At 41.9% G+C, this 21,782-nt stretch overlaps 1 protein-coding gene across 3 annotated transcripts in view; it reads left to right on the top strand.

The window, feature by feature from the left end:
- The first annotated feature begins 820 nt into the window (after positions 1-820).
- PKIB (cAMP-dependent protein kinase inhibitor beta) overlaps positions 821-21,782 on the top strand; it is a 54,249-nt gene continuing 33,287 nt past the window's right edge. The window contains exon 1 of one of the 3 annotated variants that reach the window (XM_066545779.1): positions 821-948. The gene's annotated coding sequence lies outside the window, so the exon portion shown is untranslated. Of the gene's footprint in view, positions 949-1,267; positions 1,380-1,466; positions 1,587-21,782 lie in introns of those variants that run through there. The other 2 variants (XM_066545778.1, XM_066545780.1) reach the window with 2 other exon arrangements.

The following is a 21,782-nucleotide window of genomic DNA, read 5'->3' as shown; positions in this document are numbered from 1 at the left end:
CTTTAACAACATGGCTTAAATAATGTTAAAAATAGATCCTAAGTATTCTAGGTCATGCCAGAAATATGTAAGAAATAAAACCAAGGGATTTTAGGTTCATTAAAGCCAACCTCATTTTCAAAATGGAATGAAATTCTAATCCTCTGTTTCTCTTTATTTGTTATCATAAATAAAGATGATAAAAAGCTTGACATGGTTTATAGTGTAAACACTGAAAAGCACAGGTAAGATACCCACCTTTGTCTGCATTTGTCCAGTTCTCAGAATATAAATGGAAAGTTTCTGAGTATAAATGAAAAATCTCTGTGCAGATTCTCTTTTCATTTGGCTCTGACTGGATATAGGGAAACAGCTGGATGAAGTCTCATATGTATATGTATATAGATTGATAGATGGTAGTGTGATTTTCAAAACTGTTTAAAGTGATTTCAAAATAGATAATCTAGAGTCCTTTTAGTACAATTAAAAAAAATCTATGCTATGCTCAAAATCTAGATCTTTTAAAAAGCTTTCAAAGCCACTTTGGTACAATATGGTAGAATATGCCTGAAGATGTTAATTTTGTGTTTCCACTGAACACAGTCTTTAAGACAGAGAACTTGCAGCACTCTTCACAGGGCACCATTTTAAGCGGAAAACAGCAAAGACTGCTGATTCCAGGCCAAGGCTGGGTTTTTCCAAACTCCTGCATGAAGGCATGTCCCAGAGGCCAGCAACCTTGACAGAGGCGTGCAGCTGCACCACGGCCTCTCCCTGTGCGCCGTAACGAGGCTCGGAGCCAAAAAGGGTCACATATGGCTACATCCAGGTGCCAACTTTTTGTCACACGCTCGCTGCTTGCGTCGGGCAGGAGTGGGAGGATGTCCTGTGTCATTTTGCTGGTGCAGTTTGAGGGACTGCAGCCAAAAAGAGGAGAAAGAAAAGGGAGTAAAGTCAGCAAAGCTCCAGGTAAGAGCTGTTTTCCCCATTGTTTTCAGGGCACCGGGACCTGCTCTTTCCCCCATATCAGTTTGCAGCGGGACAGCTGTGTGCGCTGTGAGGGCCGCGGGGGACAGGGACCCTCGGCAGGCGCGTCCCTCCGCGCCGGCTGTCGGGCTGTCCCAGCCCGGTCTCCTCTCCCGGCGGCAGCGGCAGCCGGAGCCAGCCCCGCTCGGTGCTTTGGGGAATGGTGCCCCACGCCGGCCACCTCCGGGCCTGGCAGCCCCCGGGGCCCGGCCCCCCCGCTGCTCCCGCCGGGACGGGCTGCGGGGGGCGGGCACGGCTTCCCGCCGCCTCCCGGCGCGGCACCCCGGCACCACGTCCCGCGGCAGCCCGCCGCCCCCGGGCACGGCCGCGGCTCCGGCGCAGCGCCATCCGAGGGCAGGGACCTGCGGCGCCGGGTGAGGGCGGCGGCGGCGGGCGCGGGAAGCCGGGGCCGGGCGCGGGGCGAGAGGCGCGGGCGGGGTCCCGCTCCGCCCGGGCCGTGGCTGCCGGGGCTGGGTCGCCGCCGGGGCCGGCTGCCGGCTGGGAACATCCCGCAGGAGCGGTGGGGTCGCGGGAGGGGCCGCCCGCAAACCGGAGCGTTCCCGGCGACGCGGAGTGCCCAGGTACCGAGCGCGTCCCTCCCGGCCCTGGGCAGCCCTTCGGGCATCGAAGGGAACGGGGAGAAGTTTGGAGCAGAGGGCGGGCGAGGAGCGGCGAAGCTGCTGGGGAGCGTGGTCCTGGGGACGTAATGTCCCCTGTCCGACCACCGCGTCCCAGGCGTTCTTCGGGATAGGTCACGGGCGATCTGCCTGTGCCTCCCTGCCCTGGATGCTTCCGGACTGACCCGGTTTAATGTTCCTTAGCGCCAGGTATTATTAACCTTTCGGGAAAACCGCTAATCGGTGTCATACATAGTTTGCCTCTAATCGGGAGGAAAACTGAAATGACTTTTTCTCCGGCACAAAAGCAATCAGAAGTGCGCCAGGTGCGATTTTTAAGCACGTCTCCTTCCTGAAATTATGTTTATATGGTCAAATTAATCAGTGGTGACAACACGAAGGCTAGAGAGTAATTTACTGCTTAGGTATATTAAAACACACATTTGAAACATAACGTTGTGCATGAAGTCCATAATTTAAGTTGCACGGACACAATAATGAACAACTGACATGTAGTTTGTGGATGCAAAATATATTCCTAGAAGACCAGTTAAAATACATCACTGACTTTCAGCTTTCTGTGTTTGCAAGGAATGTCCTTGTATTTAGATCACATGCAAGGCAGGAAATTCTTTTTCTTTCTGATTGCCACAGAATGTTGACTGTAAGAGAATTGTTTCTTAATCCAGTTATAAATGATGCTTCTTAGCAGTTGTTGAAGTTATTTTTGGACTCTGCAGAGCAGGCAAATGTTTTTAACAAGGGGAGAAATAAAAGAGTATTAAAAATTCCTGAAGCAAAGGATAAAATTACCTTTGGGGGCATTGTGGTTAGGATTGGTTAATGTGGAAATACACAGGGCATATTGACTTACACAATATAACTTCATCACCTTCTGTATTTAGGAAAAAAAAATCTTGATAAAAATTTTATCAAAACAGAGACCTTAAAAACAGCTGAAGGGAAGACAATGACACTTTGTTTATCTTTTCTGACTGAAGAAGTCATGGGGATGAGAATGGTCTGAGTTATTGAGCTTTTTGTTTTAACTTATAGTATTCTCTTTTAAGTTTCGAACTTGAATGTGCATGCCAGGATGGTTTTGAAGTATAACATTGTGGTTAATAGCAAATACTTACAAATTTAAGTGAGATAATTTGAAGCTTAACTATAAATACTCACATAACTTCTAAAAGCACATACTTTAGTGTACTATTAGAGTGAAGGTTTAGTTCTGTACCTTGATTTTGTAATACATCCTGTTGGAACAGAGACCAGTCTCTTTTCTTTTTTTCTTTTTCTTTTCTTTTAAATTAGATGTGTCATGACAGTTACAAATTAAGGCAAAACAGCATAACACATCAGTATGCTATAAAAATATGCATGAACTTGAAATTCATGACAAATTTAAAAAATATTGATGCAATAATTTTGCATGAAATGCAGAGAAACTCAGTCAGGTCATATTGTTAATCTGTCTGAAAGTGCAAAACTGTTCCCTTGTGTCCATTCACTGACTATCCTGTTAACACATAATATTTTCTGTATATATAGTATACTGATGAGGGTTTTTAATGAGCCTTTCAGAATGTAACTGTCTCCTTCAGTTTCTAAAACCTGGGGTGGACAATCTGTGAGGAATCATTTGTATAGTTATCTCCACCAGCTCAAGATCATATGTTCCTGAACTCCTGCTGGCCTTTTTGCTGTACTTCGTTGATTTCTCCTCCTGGTGAAGATGCCTTCCTCTTGACTGGCTTTGGGAGGGAAGTGAGGGAAATTGGTGGTGTGTTCTCTCCACTTCTTGATGTCCAAAGAGCCTCTCTGCATTGCAGCTTCTCCCTAGGGTGCACCTCGTTCTCTCAAATAGTTTTGTGAGCAGCGGAACAATTCAGGATTTTGGATGGATTTTTTGCACTCTGTGGCATCCAGACTGGCCACTCAGACCCATAGGATCATCCCCACCACTGAAAGGGGAGAATTACAAAAATAAATCCAAGTGATCTTGTCTGGTAGAAGTATTTAGACAGTCAAACATCTGTGTTAGAATGGATTAAGATTCTGGCGTTTGCGTTTTTACAAGGGGATCATCCAGATTTTCATTGCAGCCTAAGAGTGTGGCTTAGCAGAAATCCTAGAAAGTCAGAAATGGTGATCTGTTTGTGAAAAGCTCCCAAATCTGGCTTTCCTCACGTGAAATAATATCTTCTGTACTTGATTTAAAAATTCTGGTTTTAGAAGTTTTTCCCATCTTAGACTTATGTTTGTTATTTCTTCCCTTCTGCCCTGACTATATTGATTTCAGCCTGGTTTCCTAAGGAAACAATAATAATGTCCTAAGGAAGCCGAAACAATAATAATGCTGTCTGACTGATAGCTCCCCTCATTGCCTTGGTGTATTTTGTTTACCCTTGGGGATTAATTTCTGCCAATATAAGCAGAAGAGCAGAGATTTCAAAGTGATGAAATTTTACAAACCTCAAGGCTTCTGGTGGCCAGGGAGATGAGGTTGATGCCCCCATTGAAGGAAGCGCTGTAGCAAGCATTCAGCTTAATAGACATCAGAAAATTTGTGTGGGTGCTTCACAGGATGCTGAGCTTTATAACTTCGGCTGCTCAAGGCTTGGTGATTATATTTTTCAATTTCTTTGCTTCATGGGAGTGCACAGTTGTGGAAGTTCTGATTGGGCCTTTTTTCCTCCGTAGTCGTTTCAAAATAAGCTCAATAGGTCTGAGATGTTTCTGATAATGAGATATGAATACAAACACTGTCATTCCTCGACTTCATAAGCTGATGTTTTGCTTTCCTTGTCCATAATTTAATACTTCTTGATACAGGGTTGATAGCCGGCGATGCAATAATTTTCTTTGTTTTCTTGACTCCGTGCAAACATTGATTACTGTGGTCACAATAAAACCTAGCTTCTTCTACAATCAGTTTCTCTCAATTGCTTACAAGGTTTTGATTAGACTTTAATTTGCTTTCTACTGCCACTGCTGTTTCTTCTGGTTAAGGCTACATCTGAACATCCTCTTCTGCTTTTTCTGCACAGCGGGATACTGTAACACTCTCCCTGTTTCATGAGAAGAATAATGGAGGAGAAATATGAAAAGGTGTTGTGAGTTTATCTAGCAAGACCTTCATGAATACATGTGCTTTTATTGACTTTTAAGTGGTGGTTTTTGTTCTGATTATTTGTTTTGTTACACAACTGAGGAGCTGTACTTAGGGGTAATTGCCCATTTTCTCCTTTCTTGTCTTGCCAACATTAATAGTATGACAATACTTGTGTATTGTTTCGCTTTCATTATCTCCCTGTAAAATTACTGTGGGTAGGTTTTTTTGAGGTGGTTGGATTTGGTTGGTTTTTTTTTAAAATTTCAATTTTTTTTTCTTTAGAAAGATTTAATAGTGTATTAAGTTGATTTGCTAGCTTTTTTCCTGTTTTAGAAATTGTTTCAACTGGCCTTGCTCTCTGAATGTGCATATATAAGTGAAATTAATTTAATAAAGTGCTCACTGGATAATGTTGATTTCTTTGAAAATATTTTTCTGTATTTACGTTGCACAAAGCTCTCCTCTGTATCTTTTACATTAATTTCTATACATTAAAGCCTTCATTCCCCACTAAAGATAGAACACCACCATGTTTGTATAGCAATTCCATTTGACTTTATTCTCGTTAGTTATTAGCAAGAGGAAGGACAAGGTGCACAGTGATGTCTTTTTTTCTGGGAACAAGCACAAACATTTATATGGGGTCTTGCCCTGCCTCATCCCCTTGCACGTGGCCAAACGTCCTTCCCTGCTGCAAGGACCTGACCTGGCAGCCCCACACAGCTCTCTCCCTGTGCTCCAGGTAGCTGCCACCCCACAGCCTGGGCTGGGTGCCTCCCAGCTGGTGTCAGAGACAACTCCCACAGCAGTTTCTCACCAGTGGTTGCATTGCTCCCAGAAACGTGGGATGTAGTCGTATGTGGGTGCTACCCAGTCTGCTTCACTTCAAATGCATCCAAGGGATGGATCTGGAAACCCTGCCAGTGGAAGTGTTTAACTTGTGCTGTGGGGAAGGATTGGGTGGGATGTGCAAACTTGTGCCCTTACCTTGGCAGGGCAGAGAAGGGCAGTGACATCCTGCACAGAGGGAGTGTGGCCTGTGCCCAGAGACCAGGGGGAGGGCTGGGGTGGGCTGGCAGCAGGAGTCCTTTGCATGGTTTAGCTGTGGCTGAGGCAGCATCTCTGACTGCAGCCAAAAAATAAAAAACCACCAGTCAGCAAAGGGAGGTGATGATTTTACCACGGTCAGGTTTGCACTGTACATGGGGAGACAGACCTTGAGCAGCCTTGGGATGTGGAGCTCTGGCCAGGTCCACCCAGGCTGAAGCACTTTGACAGGAGGATTTCAGCTGGCTTCCCAGAACACAAAAAGCACTGAATATATGCGGCAGAGATTTTGTGCATCTCTTTGCTTTGGTATGTGGCACACATCTTTCCACGCTGAAACCGGAGGTAGGGCCAGTTTCTATGCTGGGCTGTGCTGCAGGGATGCAGCTCTGAATGAAAAATATTCCATTTTCTGTGTCCCTAGGAAGATCCCAGAAGAACAGTTGCAGATCAGGGAGCACTTGCTTTTTTCTTTTTGCTGCTTCTTCTTTTAATCTACAGATTAAGCAGTATTTACTACACATATAATAATAGCAAAGCTGTCTCTGTTGTCTTTCCCCATCCTGTCCACTTATTCCATCCAACAGAGGAAGGTGAACTGGGTTTACAGTACACAGTGATGTTTATGCTTGCCATTCTGAGCACCTGCTGAGGCAGAACAGAGGGAATAATTTATACTGCTTTCCAGCCCCCATGGACAAATGGGTAGCCTTTTATTTTAGCCTTTTTCAATTACCTTTGCAACCAATCTGTTGGAACAACATTCTGTTGGAAATCAGGAAGTTTGTCCATAGGCTCCTGAGCAACCTGGAACTGTGATTAGTAATGCAGCTTTGGAGCTGAAATGCCCTTGGAAGATCTGCAGCGTTCAACACCACACAACTCGGTGTTCTGTCTGTATAAAGTACTGCCCTTTGCTCAGGCTCAACATCCCTTTTAAATTTTATTTTGCCTACCTTGGAATCTTGCGTCATTTGTATCCTTTAGCCGAGCACCTGACCCATCGATATTTTATGTCTTCTTCATTACAAGGTACCTTGGTCTAGCTCAGACAGATGCAGAAGCATTGGCAGCTCTTAAATATTTCATACTAACTGATGAAAGTGCTCTGTGGTATTTCACTGAGTAATGACAAAGAGATTGTCATTGAGATGATTTTTTTCCCTTCCTCTTCCTCATCAAAAATAGCTTTAGTTCCTGGGCAATACATGGTATGCTTTGTTCATAAGCAATTTCTATCTACAAAGGTGGATTTTATAGTCCTTAATTAAGTCCTTAATTAACACCATTAAATAGTGTTGGTAAGATTTGTCCTGGAAGTATACCTTGTTATGTCTCTTCCATCTCATGTGGATGAGGTTTGGTTGGGTAAGAGGACTAAAGGAAGCAGAGGATGGGAAGATGATGCCTAGAAATTCTGTCTCTGAGTGGACAAGCAGTTCTGAAAATAGTGTTTGAACTAGCATTTCCCCATAGTACCAAGTAGAAGGATATGGTTTGTTTGAAGTATATTTATTTCTCAGGGCTTAGCCAGTTGTGAATAGCATTGTTTGCTTTGGCAGATGACACAAAAAGTGTTAAGCAATGATATGGCACTTCATCTTGATTTTAGTCCACAGTACAGTGGGAGTGCTGAAGTTTTTCTGCTGTTTGTATGAATAGAAAGTTTGAGGATTGGCATTATATACTGCTCTGGAAAAAAAAAAAAAAAAAAGGAAACTGAGGAGCAGGGCAGAGGTCTGCAATTGTTGCCATTTCTTCCAGAGGATGATGGGATGCTGCCACAGAGACAACTTATGATGGGAAGACACTGATTTAGCTGCAACCCTGCCTGTAGCAGAGCCAGGCTTGGACACAGCGTTGTGGTTCCCTGGACACAGAGAGTCAGATGATGTTGTGGAGTGTGTCAGTGTAGTTCACCTCTCCTGCTTCCTTGCAAAACAGGATGCACTGTCCTCCAGGGAAGGAGCCATTTTCTAGAGTATCAAAAGCATGATGGTCATTGCTGGAGCAGCTGCCCCATGAGGAAAGGCTGAGGGATGGGCTGGCTCAGTCTGGAAGAAGATGGCTCTGGAGGTGCTGACAGCAGCCCCTGGTACCACGGGGAGGAAGGAGGAAGCCAGAGAGGTTCAGATGCTGCACAAGGGAAAGAATCCAAGGAGGCAGAGGTGTGGGCTGCCCACAGTGGCTGTGCCAGGTCTGCTCTGGGGAGTTCCAGCCCCAAGGGAGCACAGTCTCATCTGACCTTGGTGCTGGACCAGAGACTCCTGAGCCCTGTTCAGAGTTGTCCCATGACCCTTTCATTCCAAGCTCAAAGCTGAGCCTCTGAAAAGTTGCTGTGAAGCCTTTGTTAACCATCTATGCATGAAAAACATAACAGGGAAGAGGAACGCTATTTAACAGACTGAAAGAAGGCTGGTTGACAGTACCTTTAATAAGAAATAACAGATGCTAACAACAGCATAGTGGTTTGCAGTCCCTGCCTTAAAATATCATGCTAATACAGTCTGCCTTAGAGATGGTTAAATTCAGTGTTGTAAAACAATTTCTAAGTGTACGACATGTGATCTATTTCAGGCTTCAAGTCTAATTAAGTCTGCTGCAGCCTTTGTTCACTTTAGAAAAGCTTTCTCCAAGGCACAATACAGCATAATAAAAATGCAGGGACTTCTGTAAACATGTTTTGCTAAAGCTTTAATGTGATACTTATGTTCTTGTGTTCAGAAATGAAACACTGAGCCTATTGCTTTCTTGGGAGCAGGCATCATATGCAATGGTGTGACTTTAAAATAAAGGTCCCTAAGTGGGCATGGGGTCTTCTAATGTGTCTCACTTGTTTTTCTTCTTGGAAAGGTCAGGTGTTAGAAATTCTGTTGTTACCACCCTTCTGATATTTTCTCTAAATTTCTTCCCAGAAGAGATGGATTGCAGTGAAGCCTCTTGGTAACAGAGGCTCCAGAGAAGACAGTCACTGACTAATCTATTATTAAGACTGTGAGTTGCTTCTGTTTAACAAGAAAATACTAAAGAACCACGCCAAAAAGTAAACTATAAGCAATTGCTTCTACAATAGATGGAGTTTCATTTAAGCAAACATCAAGCAAAAAGCTCCTCTCCATGTTGTCAAAGCTGTTTCATAAGCAGTGATTGAACATGTGTTCCCTGAGTAACATAAAAGAGTTGGCATTAAGAAGCCAGTGGTGCTTTCAACCACTTCCCCTCTTTTCCCTATCATTACTCAGAAACTGTCACTAAAAGTGCTTGCTGTTTACCTCAGAGAGCTTAAAAAAGCTTAAAAAGATGAGTGTGTGAGAGTTGGAGGAATATTTGTTTTCTTTCCCCTTGAACTTGCATTTGTTTGCTGGAAAAGCTAGAATTGTGGAAAGAATTAAATTGAATAAAAATAATTCTCAGCCAATTTCTAATGGAAACAACCTATCATTGATGTGATTGGAAGGTCTCCACTTGAACATAGAAGGTGTTTATCATAAGGCATGATGCTTTTAGGAGAAAGCATCACTGAAAAGGCAATGCTGGCATTTTCTGTTCTGAATTGGTAGTTTTATTATTTACAGTTTGAAGAGAGAGTACATGCTGTCCATGCAGTTCCTTTTATTAATGAGTAACTCACTTTTATGTGCCTTCTCTCCTTCTGGATTCTCATTAGTTACAGGTAGCTGGAAGTAACACTCCAAAGTAAAACAGAATAAATTGGATGTGTTTCTTGAACAGATTTCCCAAGAGACTCAGTGTGTTCTATTCTAGCAAGTTTTTAAGCAAAAAAAAAAATTAAGATTATTATGATACTAATATTGTTATACTGATTCATTTTGCTTTACTGAGTATTAAAATAATTCCAAATGGAAACTTACTTGCTGTAATCTCATTTGAGGAGATGCAATTTCTTGGGCTGAGTCAACTATAATAATTCACACATCTTAGCATGGAAATTGAATGTTGTTACAGAAACTTAGTTATCTTGAAGGGATGTAATGAGACATTCAGCTGTATAGTCATTGTGTTAATGAAGTGACTGGTTAACAATCCAGCCATTGTAGAGAGGTAAATTTTTCATATGAAGGGAGAAGGAAGAAAGCTGGAAGCCTCTTTAGTAGCAGTTGGTGGTCTACAGAACATAGAAGAAAGCTGAGCAAATTTATCCAGCTGATCAATTTTGCACATCCACATGAAGTGATATCCACCTCATGATTCTGACAACCAAAAAAGTCAATTAAAACTTCACACCTTAATGATTTTAAAAGTTGCTTGTTCTATAGATTTTTGTAAAACCTAGAACCTGAAATTCTATTGCTTAAAATTAAATAAATACTCTGGAAGAACTGAAAGATGAGATTTAGGGATTCACCTTTTTTTTTTTTATTAAGCTTTTTATGGCTTAATGGCTTGATTATTCCTTACTAGAAATATTAACTATGCATTTTTTTCTAGGTATATATTTTGAGAGGGAATGGTTAAATTTTTTTTTTCTGTATCTTGGCCTCATTTCTGTACCTCTTCAGAATTTAGGAAAAAGCATGTAAGATTAGAGGTGAATCAAAGCAAATTTAAAAAATCAATTTTAATTTGAATGGCTCACTACCTCCTCACTCTCACCACATGCTCACTCTCACCTTTCCTCCCAGTGCTGTTGCATTTGATTAAAGCCATCAAAAATCTGGGATTTCCAGCCCAGGCCTTTCTGTATGGCTGCCTTTCAGTGTAGGATTGAGTGCATTTGTTACTGCTCTATTCCTGAGAACTGGAGAGCAGAGATAACAGCCGGCAGTGCTGTCTCTGGGGCAAAGGATGCCTCCCGTAATCCCAGTTTCCTTGTTCAGACTTCCCAGTGTCGGTGTTCCATGGGGGAGGAGAGGCGAGGCTGAGAAGCAGCCCGAGCTGCCATCTGACAGGAGTCACATTTGATGTGCGGATGGCAGCAGATCCCTTGGCTGGGGCTGTGGCAGGAGAGGCAGTCCAGCCTTCAGGCTTAGAAAAGCCCTCAAAAGTGGAACGTAATTACCATCTGAAGTTAAGCTGTTCCCAAAATGGGGATATTTGTTCAGATGCCTTACCAGGAGCTGGCAGGGGGATCTGGCTTCACTCCTCCTGTGCCAGTCTGAGCTGCTCCAGCAAGACAGCAGGTCCAGTCTGTAGCCATGATATTTTCTGAAAAATTCTTTCCTTAGGATTTTTTTCTCCTGAGAAGCTGACAGGCCTCAGGAACAAAATGTAAACAATGATTATCTGCTGCTGTGTAATGCAACAGGTGGATCTGCGATTGGTCTCCTGTGGTAGTTTCTAATTAATGGCCAATCACAGTCAGCTGGCTCGGACCCTCTGTCTGACGCACAAGCTTCTGTTATCATTCTTTCTTTTTCTATTCTTAGCTAGCCTTCTGATGAAATCCTTTCTTCTATTCTTTTAGTATAGTTTTTGCATTACATGTATCTAAAATAATAAATCAAGCCTTCTGAAACATGGAGTCAGATCCTCGTCTCTTCCCTCATACCTGCGAACACCGTCACACCAGTCTATTTATGCAACTGAACAAAAAGAGGTGCAGGGTGAGACCTCGTTCTGGTTTTGGGGTAAAGGCCTCGACAGCAGAACACATAGAGACATGCTCTTTTGTTGGAGCATGTCTTTTTAAGGCTCCATCTCCTAAGAGAGAATGTAGCATTCAGAAGCATGAAGATAGATGGCTCATCACTAAATGGGATGTGATGAGGGGGAAGATGCTCAGCCTCAGGCAGCATGGGAGCTAAAAACAGCTCAGTGGTGTTGCGAGATGTGTTTGCACAGTGCCAGCACAGCCACTGCTGAACTTGGGAGAGGCTGGAGATGTTCTGGAAATGTTCAGAGGAGCGAAATCCTCAGGGGGTAATAGCCCTCAAACTGAGGAAGGAATATTATGGCTTGTTCGTGTCTGGTATCAGTATGGGAGTTTCAAAAATTGTTAAGAAAATAAGCATATGGACTGTATAAAAGGCACATAAGCTTATTTTGGGTGAGGAAAATACACAATGTTGTTCTCCTTTTTACATCTCTTCAGAAAGTATCTTGGCATGTTTTCTGTAGATCTGTGTCTCTGAATTTAGAGGGGGAGGATGAGGAGGAAGGGAAGCTGAGGTGAGGAGGGAGGAAAGCTGAGAAGAGAGTGCTGCTGGGATATGACAGAGTTTAGCACCAGTTTGCAAGTGGAAGATGCAGAGGACCTGCAGTGATGTGTTATATTATTAATTATGTTTCAGTGTAGCTCTGGAGTTGTAGATCCTAGGAGAAATGCCACTCTGAACAAATATGACATTGAGAATTTGTTGGTGAACTGTAACATCTGAAATGATACTTCTCTAGAGAAAAAGAGAGCTTAACTGTGCTAAACATTCAACAAACACTTACTGCAACTCCAATCTGAATGTTTAAACTGTGAACAAAATAGCAGGAAACACTGACTAATAATTCTGTGGCATCTGCTTTCTGGGGAAAATTGTGCCCTCATTTTCTAAATTAGAGGAACAAAAATAACAGTTAATTATTTTATTTTATTTTATTTTATTTTATTTTATTTTATTTTATTTTATTTTATTTTATTTTATTTTATTTTATTTTATTTTATTTTATTTTGTTCATGCTGCACTTGGTAATAAGTCACTAGTAAATAGTTCCTGAACTGTCTGTGCTTCTTGTCTTGGGTGTTGAGTTTACAGGATGTTTACTTGGAAGCAGCCACCAGTAGGAGAGAGAGGGGCAGAGCTGAGGTGACAGAGCAGGGAGAGCTCAGGGAACAAGGTCTGTGGCACATGCAGAGGGCTTGAGGACCCCTGTCTGTACACTTAGACAATGGCCATCAATGCTACTGAGCAGAGGAGTGAGATTAAAGGTCAGGATGATTTTGTTCTGTAACCAAAACAGGCAGGATGTCTGCTGAGGAGAATGGTGCCTGACTGAATGAATGTACTTCGGCAACAGCAGTTGCACCCAGGTGTTGTCTCATCTTTTGAGGGCTGTGGCACGGTATTCCAATGCAGGTTACTTTTCTTCTTCAAGGTAGAGGACATTTTGAATATCATTTTGAATCTTGGATAGCTCCATCCTCCATTTAAAAATTAATGGATGCTATAAAAATACCAAGGCTAGAATATTTCCTTTGGTCATTAATTTCCCATAGGAAAACTGCTCCATATTCAACAATTTAATGCTGGAGTTGGTACTGATGCTTGGGTTTAATAGGGTTTATTAAAGCATCTTCATTATTCTGAAGAATAAAATTGTTTCAGTGAGTTTGCATGATTTTGCACTGCATAAGCAGCGCTGTTGTGGTGTGGTAAAGATTGTCTTATTTTTGTCTCCACAATTCAGGAAGAACTGGAATGTTACAGTGTACTGCTGAAACTGTATATCCAGAAAAGATACTGGTAATCAAACACAAGTTTTGTAGGAAAGGTCATCTTAGTTATCAGATGCATATGCCCTTTTCCCAACCACCAGCTTGCTGTTTTAATGGCTCTGGGGTGGCACAGATTTGTGACTAATCCTTGCTTTGAATCAGCAGTGCCTACTGAGATAATGCAGGAATTGTTCAGAGCTTTAGAGGGATGGATGGTTCAAAATTAAAAAAAAAAACAACCAAGAAACAAAAAAGCCAAACAGATCAAAAGAGCTTTTCTATTACACTACCAAATTGATTACTTCTAATTCAGAAATTCATTTAAGCTGTTCTTATTTTTCATAACTTGATCTTGAAGAAGCATTTTTACTATGTAACCCTGATTTTTTTCCATTTTGGGTTTTTTTTCCCCTGGGACTGAGTGGTGAGGGCAGCTATCCAGTTAATCCAGAATGAGCTTTAACAAAGCCTAGATATGTGGGCTCACAGTACCTCCAGGCAGCATAGCAAGTGCCACCTTATCCAAGGATATAAACACCACTGGCTTTGGCCTCACACCTCCACCTCAGCTTGGTGGATTTGTGGCTGTCTGTGGCCAGAATTCCTGCTCATCTTCAGCCTTTACTTCAGCCTGATGATGAGCCACATCTTGCTGTCAGAGTTGTTTTGTGCCACAGTCTAGGCTGTGGCACATGAAAGATCCCCTCCACCGTGTGGTTTGGTGACATGAATGGTTGTGGGGCATCCTGCATTGGCAGTGTTCTTCTGTGGCTGGAGGCCATCCTTCCTTTGGGGATCTTTGAGGTATGAGCAGCTTTTCTCATGAATCTCTAGCTTGTCCCTGCTAAAATGGGAGAACATTGCCTTCTAAGTTGTGAGATGAAGCCTTCAAAGCACAGAATAGACAACTGTGTCACCAGGGAGGCTTCTTGAAAGACTGAGCTGTTCGTGTCCTCCAGTGAGGCAAATGAGTGATGTGCCCTGGATTTAGCTGTGCCCACCATCTGATAATAGAAATTCATTGTGAAATGTTTATGATCCCAGAAACATGGTACTGGCATGCTGCACAAAGCAAGGGTTCTGACACTGCACACACTGGGCAATGTTTTTGCACTCAATTTGTTCTTCCCTACAGCCTCTGACTCCAGGTCCATTCAACTATTTTGGGTCACTTTGTTAGCAATCTGCAACCACCTCTTCTAAATACCGCTTTTCTGGATACGTAGGTTCAGCATAATTTTCTTGTTGCATGAAATCTCAGAAAGGCTATTAGTAAATCCTGACTTTTATTTTTCTTTTTATAGTCGTTTACAATTTCAGATAAAATTGCCACTTGCACTAGTAAAGGACTTAGTGTGTCACCTGAAGCTCACTCTGTTTTGACTAAGTTATTTTATCTGTGTCAGTTTGTGATATCTGATGCCTGTTTTTCAGCCTTCAGTTCTGTAGCTGAAAGATCAAAATTTCAGGAGTAGTTTATTTGTAGAAGTTGCTTCCTTTTTCTTCACGTAGATACAATTTTCCTATAAATATCGAGTATTTTGACAATCAGCTCCCAAGTGTGATCAAAGCACATATCTCTAAAGAGACAAGTATTAGCTCATGAAACTCAGTGACCATGAAACTGAGAGGATGCTGTAGGACTGGTAAACTGATAGATCCTAAGAGCATGTGGTAGGAAGAGGGTTAGGCACAAACCCCTGACTGGTGTTAATTGGGGCAGAGTAGCTTTTGTGCTACTAACAGGCATGATAGTTCTGCTAAATACCTGCTGTCTCCTCTCCTTCTTGCTGCCCTGTGGATTCTTTGGAGAAGCAAAACATTACTAAGGACAAACAGAAAAAACTCAGAGCACTGTATGATAATTTGACTGGACACCCTGGACATTCTTCAGCGGGAATGGGTGTGCTTGAATTGCTATGCACGAATATTTTTATTATATTGAATAAAACTCTGAAAGGAACTTGGCTGAATACAGGGAATCTTAAGGCCCTACGCCATGTGTCTCTTCCCTTCTGTGAGATGTATCCTGCCCTATTTCTGTTTCAAGGGGGTTTTATGCATTTGTTTGGAAACAGTGCATCCTTAGAAGAGCTGTTTAACAGCTATTGGAAGAACAGTTTCCTGCCTCACAGGGTATTTTTAGCCAGTTTAGACCCACAACTCATCAAGACCTGAGGAATGGACCACTCAGGACTTGAAGGGATAGAGTTTTGTGTTGGTACCTCTCTGCCTTGTGGAAGTTGAAGGTAAATTAGGGTGAATTTGGCTTCTGATATGCATCAGAACATCTGTTACAAATCATGCCTGGCTACAGTAGCCTCTCAGAGGGATCTCTGCAGCACAAGTGGTACACTGGCTCTGCTTTTTTTTTTTTAGGTGTCCTCCATACCAAGGGCAAATAAAAAAATCTATAGGTCTGCCTGCTTGTTGCTGTAAAGCTGTGTGGTTAATTGATGTATGGCCTGACCATGTGCTTACATAGAGCATTGACATGTGATCTGTGTTCAGAATAAGCATTCATCCTTTTCCTCAGCATAGGTGAAGGGAAGAATTCACTTCTGGAATGAGCAGAGGGAATGTTTTTGCTGTGCATACCTGACAGAGATGGACTAGGAAAAATACCCAGTGAATTAATATCAGAATTATGTTCACTCACAGGCTGCTAAAAGCTGCACAGGTGGTCTTCCACCATTTCAGTGGTGTACATACACAGCAGAGAGAAGAGCAGCAACACCACCACACTGCCTGAGGTTTGGTGTCACAGCACACTGAGTCTGCAGGTGACCTTCAGTTCTCATCCATGTGATACCCCACGTGCCAAGGCTTTCTTCCATTGTTTTATTTCAGGTTTGATCTCTGTGACACCAGAAGTGGGATATCACTTGGTCAGTCACAGCCTGTGAGGTCAAAAGATGCATTAGCAAATGCAGTTACAGGGCCTGTCTGATGGGTACCCTTGTGCTGACAGACACGGGTGTTCTCCTGCCGGACACCGCGTGAGGGCAAGGCAGGACAGTGTGACATGAAATTAGAGAGGGAAGCAGTGTTTGAAGACACTTCTTTTGAGGCTTTTCATCCTGACTTCAGGCTAATTGTTCTGCTATTAATACTAGTTATCTGATATCAGCATCTTACTGTTGTTATTTGCTACATGCAGCTATAAATACCATGTTTTCATGACACATAAAATTGCATTCCCCTACTGATAGCAGCAAGGAATCTTGCAGGGAGGATTGCAAAGCACTTGTAAAAATCCTGTTTATTGAATGAAGCCATTATTGCATATGCAGAGGTTAGGGCTGGGGTTTAATGATTCCTGCTTTTCTTCTCTGCTCTTTGCAGAGATGCTGTTGTTCCAGGGAGTGCTAGGGAACCCCATAGGCTGCAGCTGTGTCTGGCCTGCACAAAGCAAGAATAAAGACTGAAGAAACCACTTTTGCACTTCTGCTGTCCCTCTGCATCTCTTTAGGGATCAGATATGATTCATTGTCTTCCCTGGGACTGCCTTCCCCTCACCTCCAAATGCCATTCAGCCCTAAGAGAACCCCCATGTGAGAGCAGATTGCTTTAGTTAAACATTGGCAAGTGACCACATCCTGCAGCTGGGGTCTCTCTGGGTTTCTGACCTCTTTTCCTTTTTGTCATAGGTTTTAAAGAGGGATTTAGTTTTGGAACTGCTGACTTCAGCTCTCACCTCTATGCTGATGGCTTTATTAATGGTAGAGGCATCACATAAATTGTTATTGTCTCCCGCTCTTGACTGCCCAATGTCAGAGATGTTACTGGAGATGTCTCTGTAGACAGGAAAGCAGGTGCTCATTCTTTGGGACATTTGACTTTTGAATTTCCTCATCATCACCTTGCTTTTAAGGGTACTGCTGAAGGTTTGGTTACTTGTGTTGGTGCCCTTTCAGAAGGGCAGCACTGCAGGGCTGCCTCTGCAGTCACCAGCCCAGTGTTGCTGGGTTTATGGAATTGTCAGTATAGAAAAAAAACTATGTATTCTTCATGTCTTTGTTCACTGTGAAACTTTCCATTTTACCATTCAAGCAGAGTTTAGCCCAAGTGAAGGGGTAACACAATTTCAATAGGAAGATAAAACTGATAATCTTAGATTCTTTTCTGATTGAGCTCTTTCAGTCTTTAGAGTGCTTTTTCATTGTCTAATGCTTCTTTAAAGTTAATAAGATCCTTTCCCATTTTCATCAGAAATCTGATGGCTTATTAGCACAAAATACCCTTGTAATTTTCCACTTTCAGATTTTGCTTTCTACCTTTTGAAAATCAGCAGACACAGTAGACTTCTTGGCATAGGAGAGGATAGTCCTTCATCTCTGCAGGAGATTGTTCTGGGGCTAGTTGGAGGTTATCTTACACACTAGTTCTGGAGGTTGAAATCAAAACTAAAAATTTTTTTGTAGTCTTCTTTTTGTTAGAAACTTGATGTTCTCGCCTTTTCACAGAAAGGAATTTACTCAACATTTTCTTAAACCAATGTTGAGTAAATGACTTGGACATTTTTTTGGTATGGAAAGGAAATTTTGCTAAGAACTGACATAATGGGGATTTCTTTTGGGGAGTTTTTGTTTCTATACTTCTGTCCAGAGCAGCTGGGAACAGTTGAGCTGGTTCCTACAAAACGGGTATTTAGTGTGAGTGTCTTGTTGCTGAGAGGTCAAAAATAAGGGAAAACACTATGAACACATGAAGGTGCTTTCTGCTGTATAGTCTCTGTGCTCAGCAGCTCATGGGTTATTTGAGTATGACATAATATTTTTCTGTTTAATAGCTTTTGATAGATTTTTCTTCCTTCAGGTTTTTTATTACCTCCTCAACATTATCGATTACCTCCTGAGCCTCCCACTCAGCTCTTCAGATTGAATGCAGTTTCAAATCCAGGGTAGATTTGCTACAGATATCCAGAAATTGCTCCCTGAAACCACCTTCCTGACATCAAGCAGGTTCTGTCTTGCAAACAGTTGATATTTGTTGCCTCTTAATTCTGTGAATATTTGAAATACTAAGATGATGTGTAATGGAAAGCAAACCATAAATCTGTGGAGGTGTGTGAATTTGCAGCATATTGGTTTCTGACAGACATCTGGCCAAGTGACAGGACATCTGGAATGATAGCACAATCTTCCCAAAGCCAAGTCTCTTTGCTGCCATATTTCACCTCTCTTTTGGATGTTACTGTTGTCTCATCATCACCCTCTGTAAGCTGGTGAGATTCTCTCATTGTCCCTACCACAGCTGTTGCCATTGTTTTCTTGTGTACTTCAGGTATGTAGAGATGTTGCCAGTGCATTGCAGACTGAGCAGTTTTGAAGACAGAAGCATTGCTCTTGTGCCTCTCAGCACACACATAAATTGTGTGAGGTGAGAAGTGGTGTATGGGCAGTGAACACCCCTCAGATGACCAATCTATTGATTATGCTAATGGTTTACACTGAGATGTCCCACAAGAAAAGAATGAAACAGGAACTATTTACAACTCTGGGAGAAACAGGAACTCTGCTCTGTTGAGGAGAACAGTTACTCGGTGTATTTGAAGATCTGAAGAAAATGTATGTTAACAAAACATCTGAACTTGTGTAATTAATACTTAAAGCCTAATTACAGCAGATTCTTTTTACACTCTATCATTTAACTTAAATTCTTAAAGATTCCACATAAGAAGTGAAGACACTCAGCAGTTCTGCAAATAAGTAATTCAGTATGTGCTTACAGCCAGGACTGTTAAGGAAATGTTACTTAATTAAGCCTCATTAATACAGACAGTTCTGTTAAAAAAAAAATCCTGCTGCTCAAAACAATCTTTGCTCATTCCTGAATGTTTAGAACAGATTTAGAGTTTTAAATGCTTATCAATAAATATTAATAACACTGTGTATGGAAAGTTTGGGGGTTTTTTTCTCTGCATCTGTGAAATTTCTTTTGAAAGTAGGAGGATGTCCTCATGCAAGTTGCTGGTAGAGGAAAGAACTGCAACTGTAAGCAAATTTGGCTTAAGCATAAGATAACCTACCAAAGAGCTATAGATTTTTTTTAACCTTGATAAAAGAACTCATGAAATGTCATTTTTTTACATATTTCACTGCAGATGATGCTTATGGCATAAGTTGTTTAGCTTAATAGTTACAACCATGGGCTCAGAAATTGAATTGACCTCCAGTATCTGTTCAGATGTAGAGCCCACCCCTCTCTGTGTATAGGAATGGCAAAAATGTGCAAATTGATAAGTTCCATCCATTTTTGAAAGATAAGCTCCTCAAATATGGTTTTACAATGTGGAAATCTTGCCTGCCAATATCCTTCAAGTTCAGCAGAGGCTGCATGAGGAGGATTAAGTCATTGGGCATCCTCTCAGGTTTCAAAGATGCTTCACAGAAGGCAGAATTACTTGCTGCTAGTCCAAACCTGTACAAAATCCCCCTCTTTGACCCCGTCCTGCATTTGAGATCCTGGAAATGTTCCCACTGACATAAGTGTGAGCTGGATAAAGTATTAAATCCACCTTAACATCACATCTTTATTTCTTTAACGTAGGCACCTTTTTTTTACTTCAAAGCCTCTAGAGACTGGGCACCATGCTGAAGTGGAGAAACAGTGGTCCAGATCAATACAATTAAACAGTGCACAATCTAAATTGGTACCATATTTGTGTATTTCAGAAGAAAGAGCAAGTTTGCCTCTTACAGCCTATAAGATGTTGTAATTGCAGGGATGGAAGGAGGAACTATGAAGGAGAAGAGTTTGTGTGTAGGCTGAAGTTTGGTCCCTCCTCTGCAGTGGAGCTGAGTTCAGCCAGCAATCTTGTGCCTCTCAACAAGTGGTATAAAATGCCTCTTAATAGAGGTTAGCCCTTAGGAGGCTACTCCTAACACAGATGGAAACTCAACTGAAGGCAGAATGAGGCAACAGTTACCATGAATTGTCTCTTAGGGGGCTGTGACAGATGAGTGGTTTAGGTCACTTAAGGGATCACTGCCAAAGGTAATAGCAGCATCTGGTTTAATCTGAATTTGAGAAGGTGCATCTTGACAAAATTCAGTGGCAAGGTTCATTCTATGACTGGCTATACAGACAAAGCATACGGAGCAAACTTGGATTAGAACCAAATTTTAGAAGATTTATGTCGAGAGCAAGGATGAAAAGTGATCAAGATCTAAAAGGTAAGGGAGATGATCCCGATGAGTCATGGGTTGCTAAGAGGACCCCCTTGATTTCTAAATTCCTGCTGGAGTGTTGGTGCAGCTGTATCTAATCTTAGATCCCTGGCTTGGTCAATGGTTTATGTCTAAAGGACTTCATAGGGAAATACAAGGAGTAGTGCAGACTGTCTGTCTCCAAATGTTTTTGAGCCTTTTTAAGCAATTTAAGGCCATGCTGTCAGCAGCAAGGAGGTGAATTTGTGCCTTTCTTCCACACTGCTTCAGAGGATGTTGGTTTTTGATGTTTTCAAGTGAAAATTCAATAAAGCACATTAACCTCATTAATCACAGTGTGAAGAAAAACCCTGTCAGAGAATCCAGGCTTTATCTTTGCCTTTTGCTTTTTGAGACACAGAAAGGAGGAGAAAAAAAGACATCAGATGTGTCTGAGTGATAGTACTGAGACTCAGAAATTGTAACTGGACTGTGGAAAAAAACCTTTTACCATAGGTGCCAGGATTGGAAGTCTGAATCTGACAGAGAAACTTGAAAGGCAGACTGTGTGACTTGTTTTGCTGGAAAGGTCTGCTGTTCTGATCCTGTTTTCTCTTTATGGGCCAAATTTTTATCAAATTGTTTTTTCACTACTTTCTTGCACAAGTGCAAAAGGATAATATATCATTAAATCTAGTGGGTTTGTGTCTGTACTGGTATAAATAACTCTTTATTTATTGTTACTGCACAGCATCAAGGGATAAAAGACTCCCAGTGTAGATGTGCCTACACAAAGACTGTATTCGTAAGGGAGCACTAAAAATGAGCACCAGCCTAAAAGGCAGATGCCATGTCCACTATCTGGAATCTGGTATTTGAAGTTCATACACATAAGGATAGTAGCAGCCTTATCAGAAAGCATCAGTTTAGCATATATTTCAAAACTTGCAGTACTGACAGCTCCTACAGCACTGATGAGTTGGCTGCATAGAGGTGAAAGATTTCTGATCTTCCTGTCAGCAAAAGCATATGTAGACCTGATAGAGAAGGTAATGAAAATATTCATGGCAGTTTTGACCCTCACTGCTATTTTTTTGTGCTGACCATTTATAAATGGATATGGGAAACAAATGAATCATCATTTTGTGGCAAGTATAAGGTTCAGCTTCCAGGCAGAAATGCGTAGTTAATTGGTTATTGACGACAATGCTTCTCCAGAGGGAGGGTAGACTGCATTTGTGTTTCACTGTGTGGATTGTGTTGTTGTCTTTAAACCATGGATTTGGGAAGGGCAGGTTTTGAGTACTGTTTCACAGGCTGATAAAGCACAGGAAGCCATAAGAGCTTTCTCAAATCCTGCAACAACTCTCTTGCAGTTGCCTGATAACCCTTGCCACTTACCTTTGCAAAAGATATTGGGCATAGTTGAAGTATGGTTTCTGATCCCAGCCAAAATC

Source organism: Molothrus aeneus, chromosome 3 (genome assembly GCF_037042795.1).
Source record: "Molothrus aeneus isolate 106 chromosome 3, BPBGC_Maene_1.0, whole genome shotgun sequence".
Classification (NCBI taxonomy): domain Eukaryota; kingdom Metazoa; phylum Chordata; class Aves; order Passeriformes; family Icteridae; genus Molothrus; species Molothrus aeneus.
Note: the sequence above shows the minus strand (reverse complement) of the source record. Positions and strands in the feature narration are given on the sequence as shown.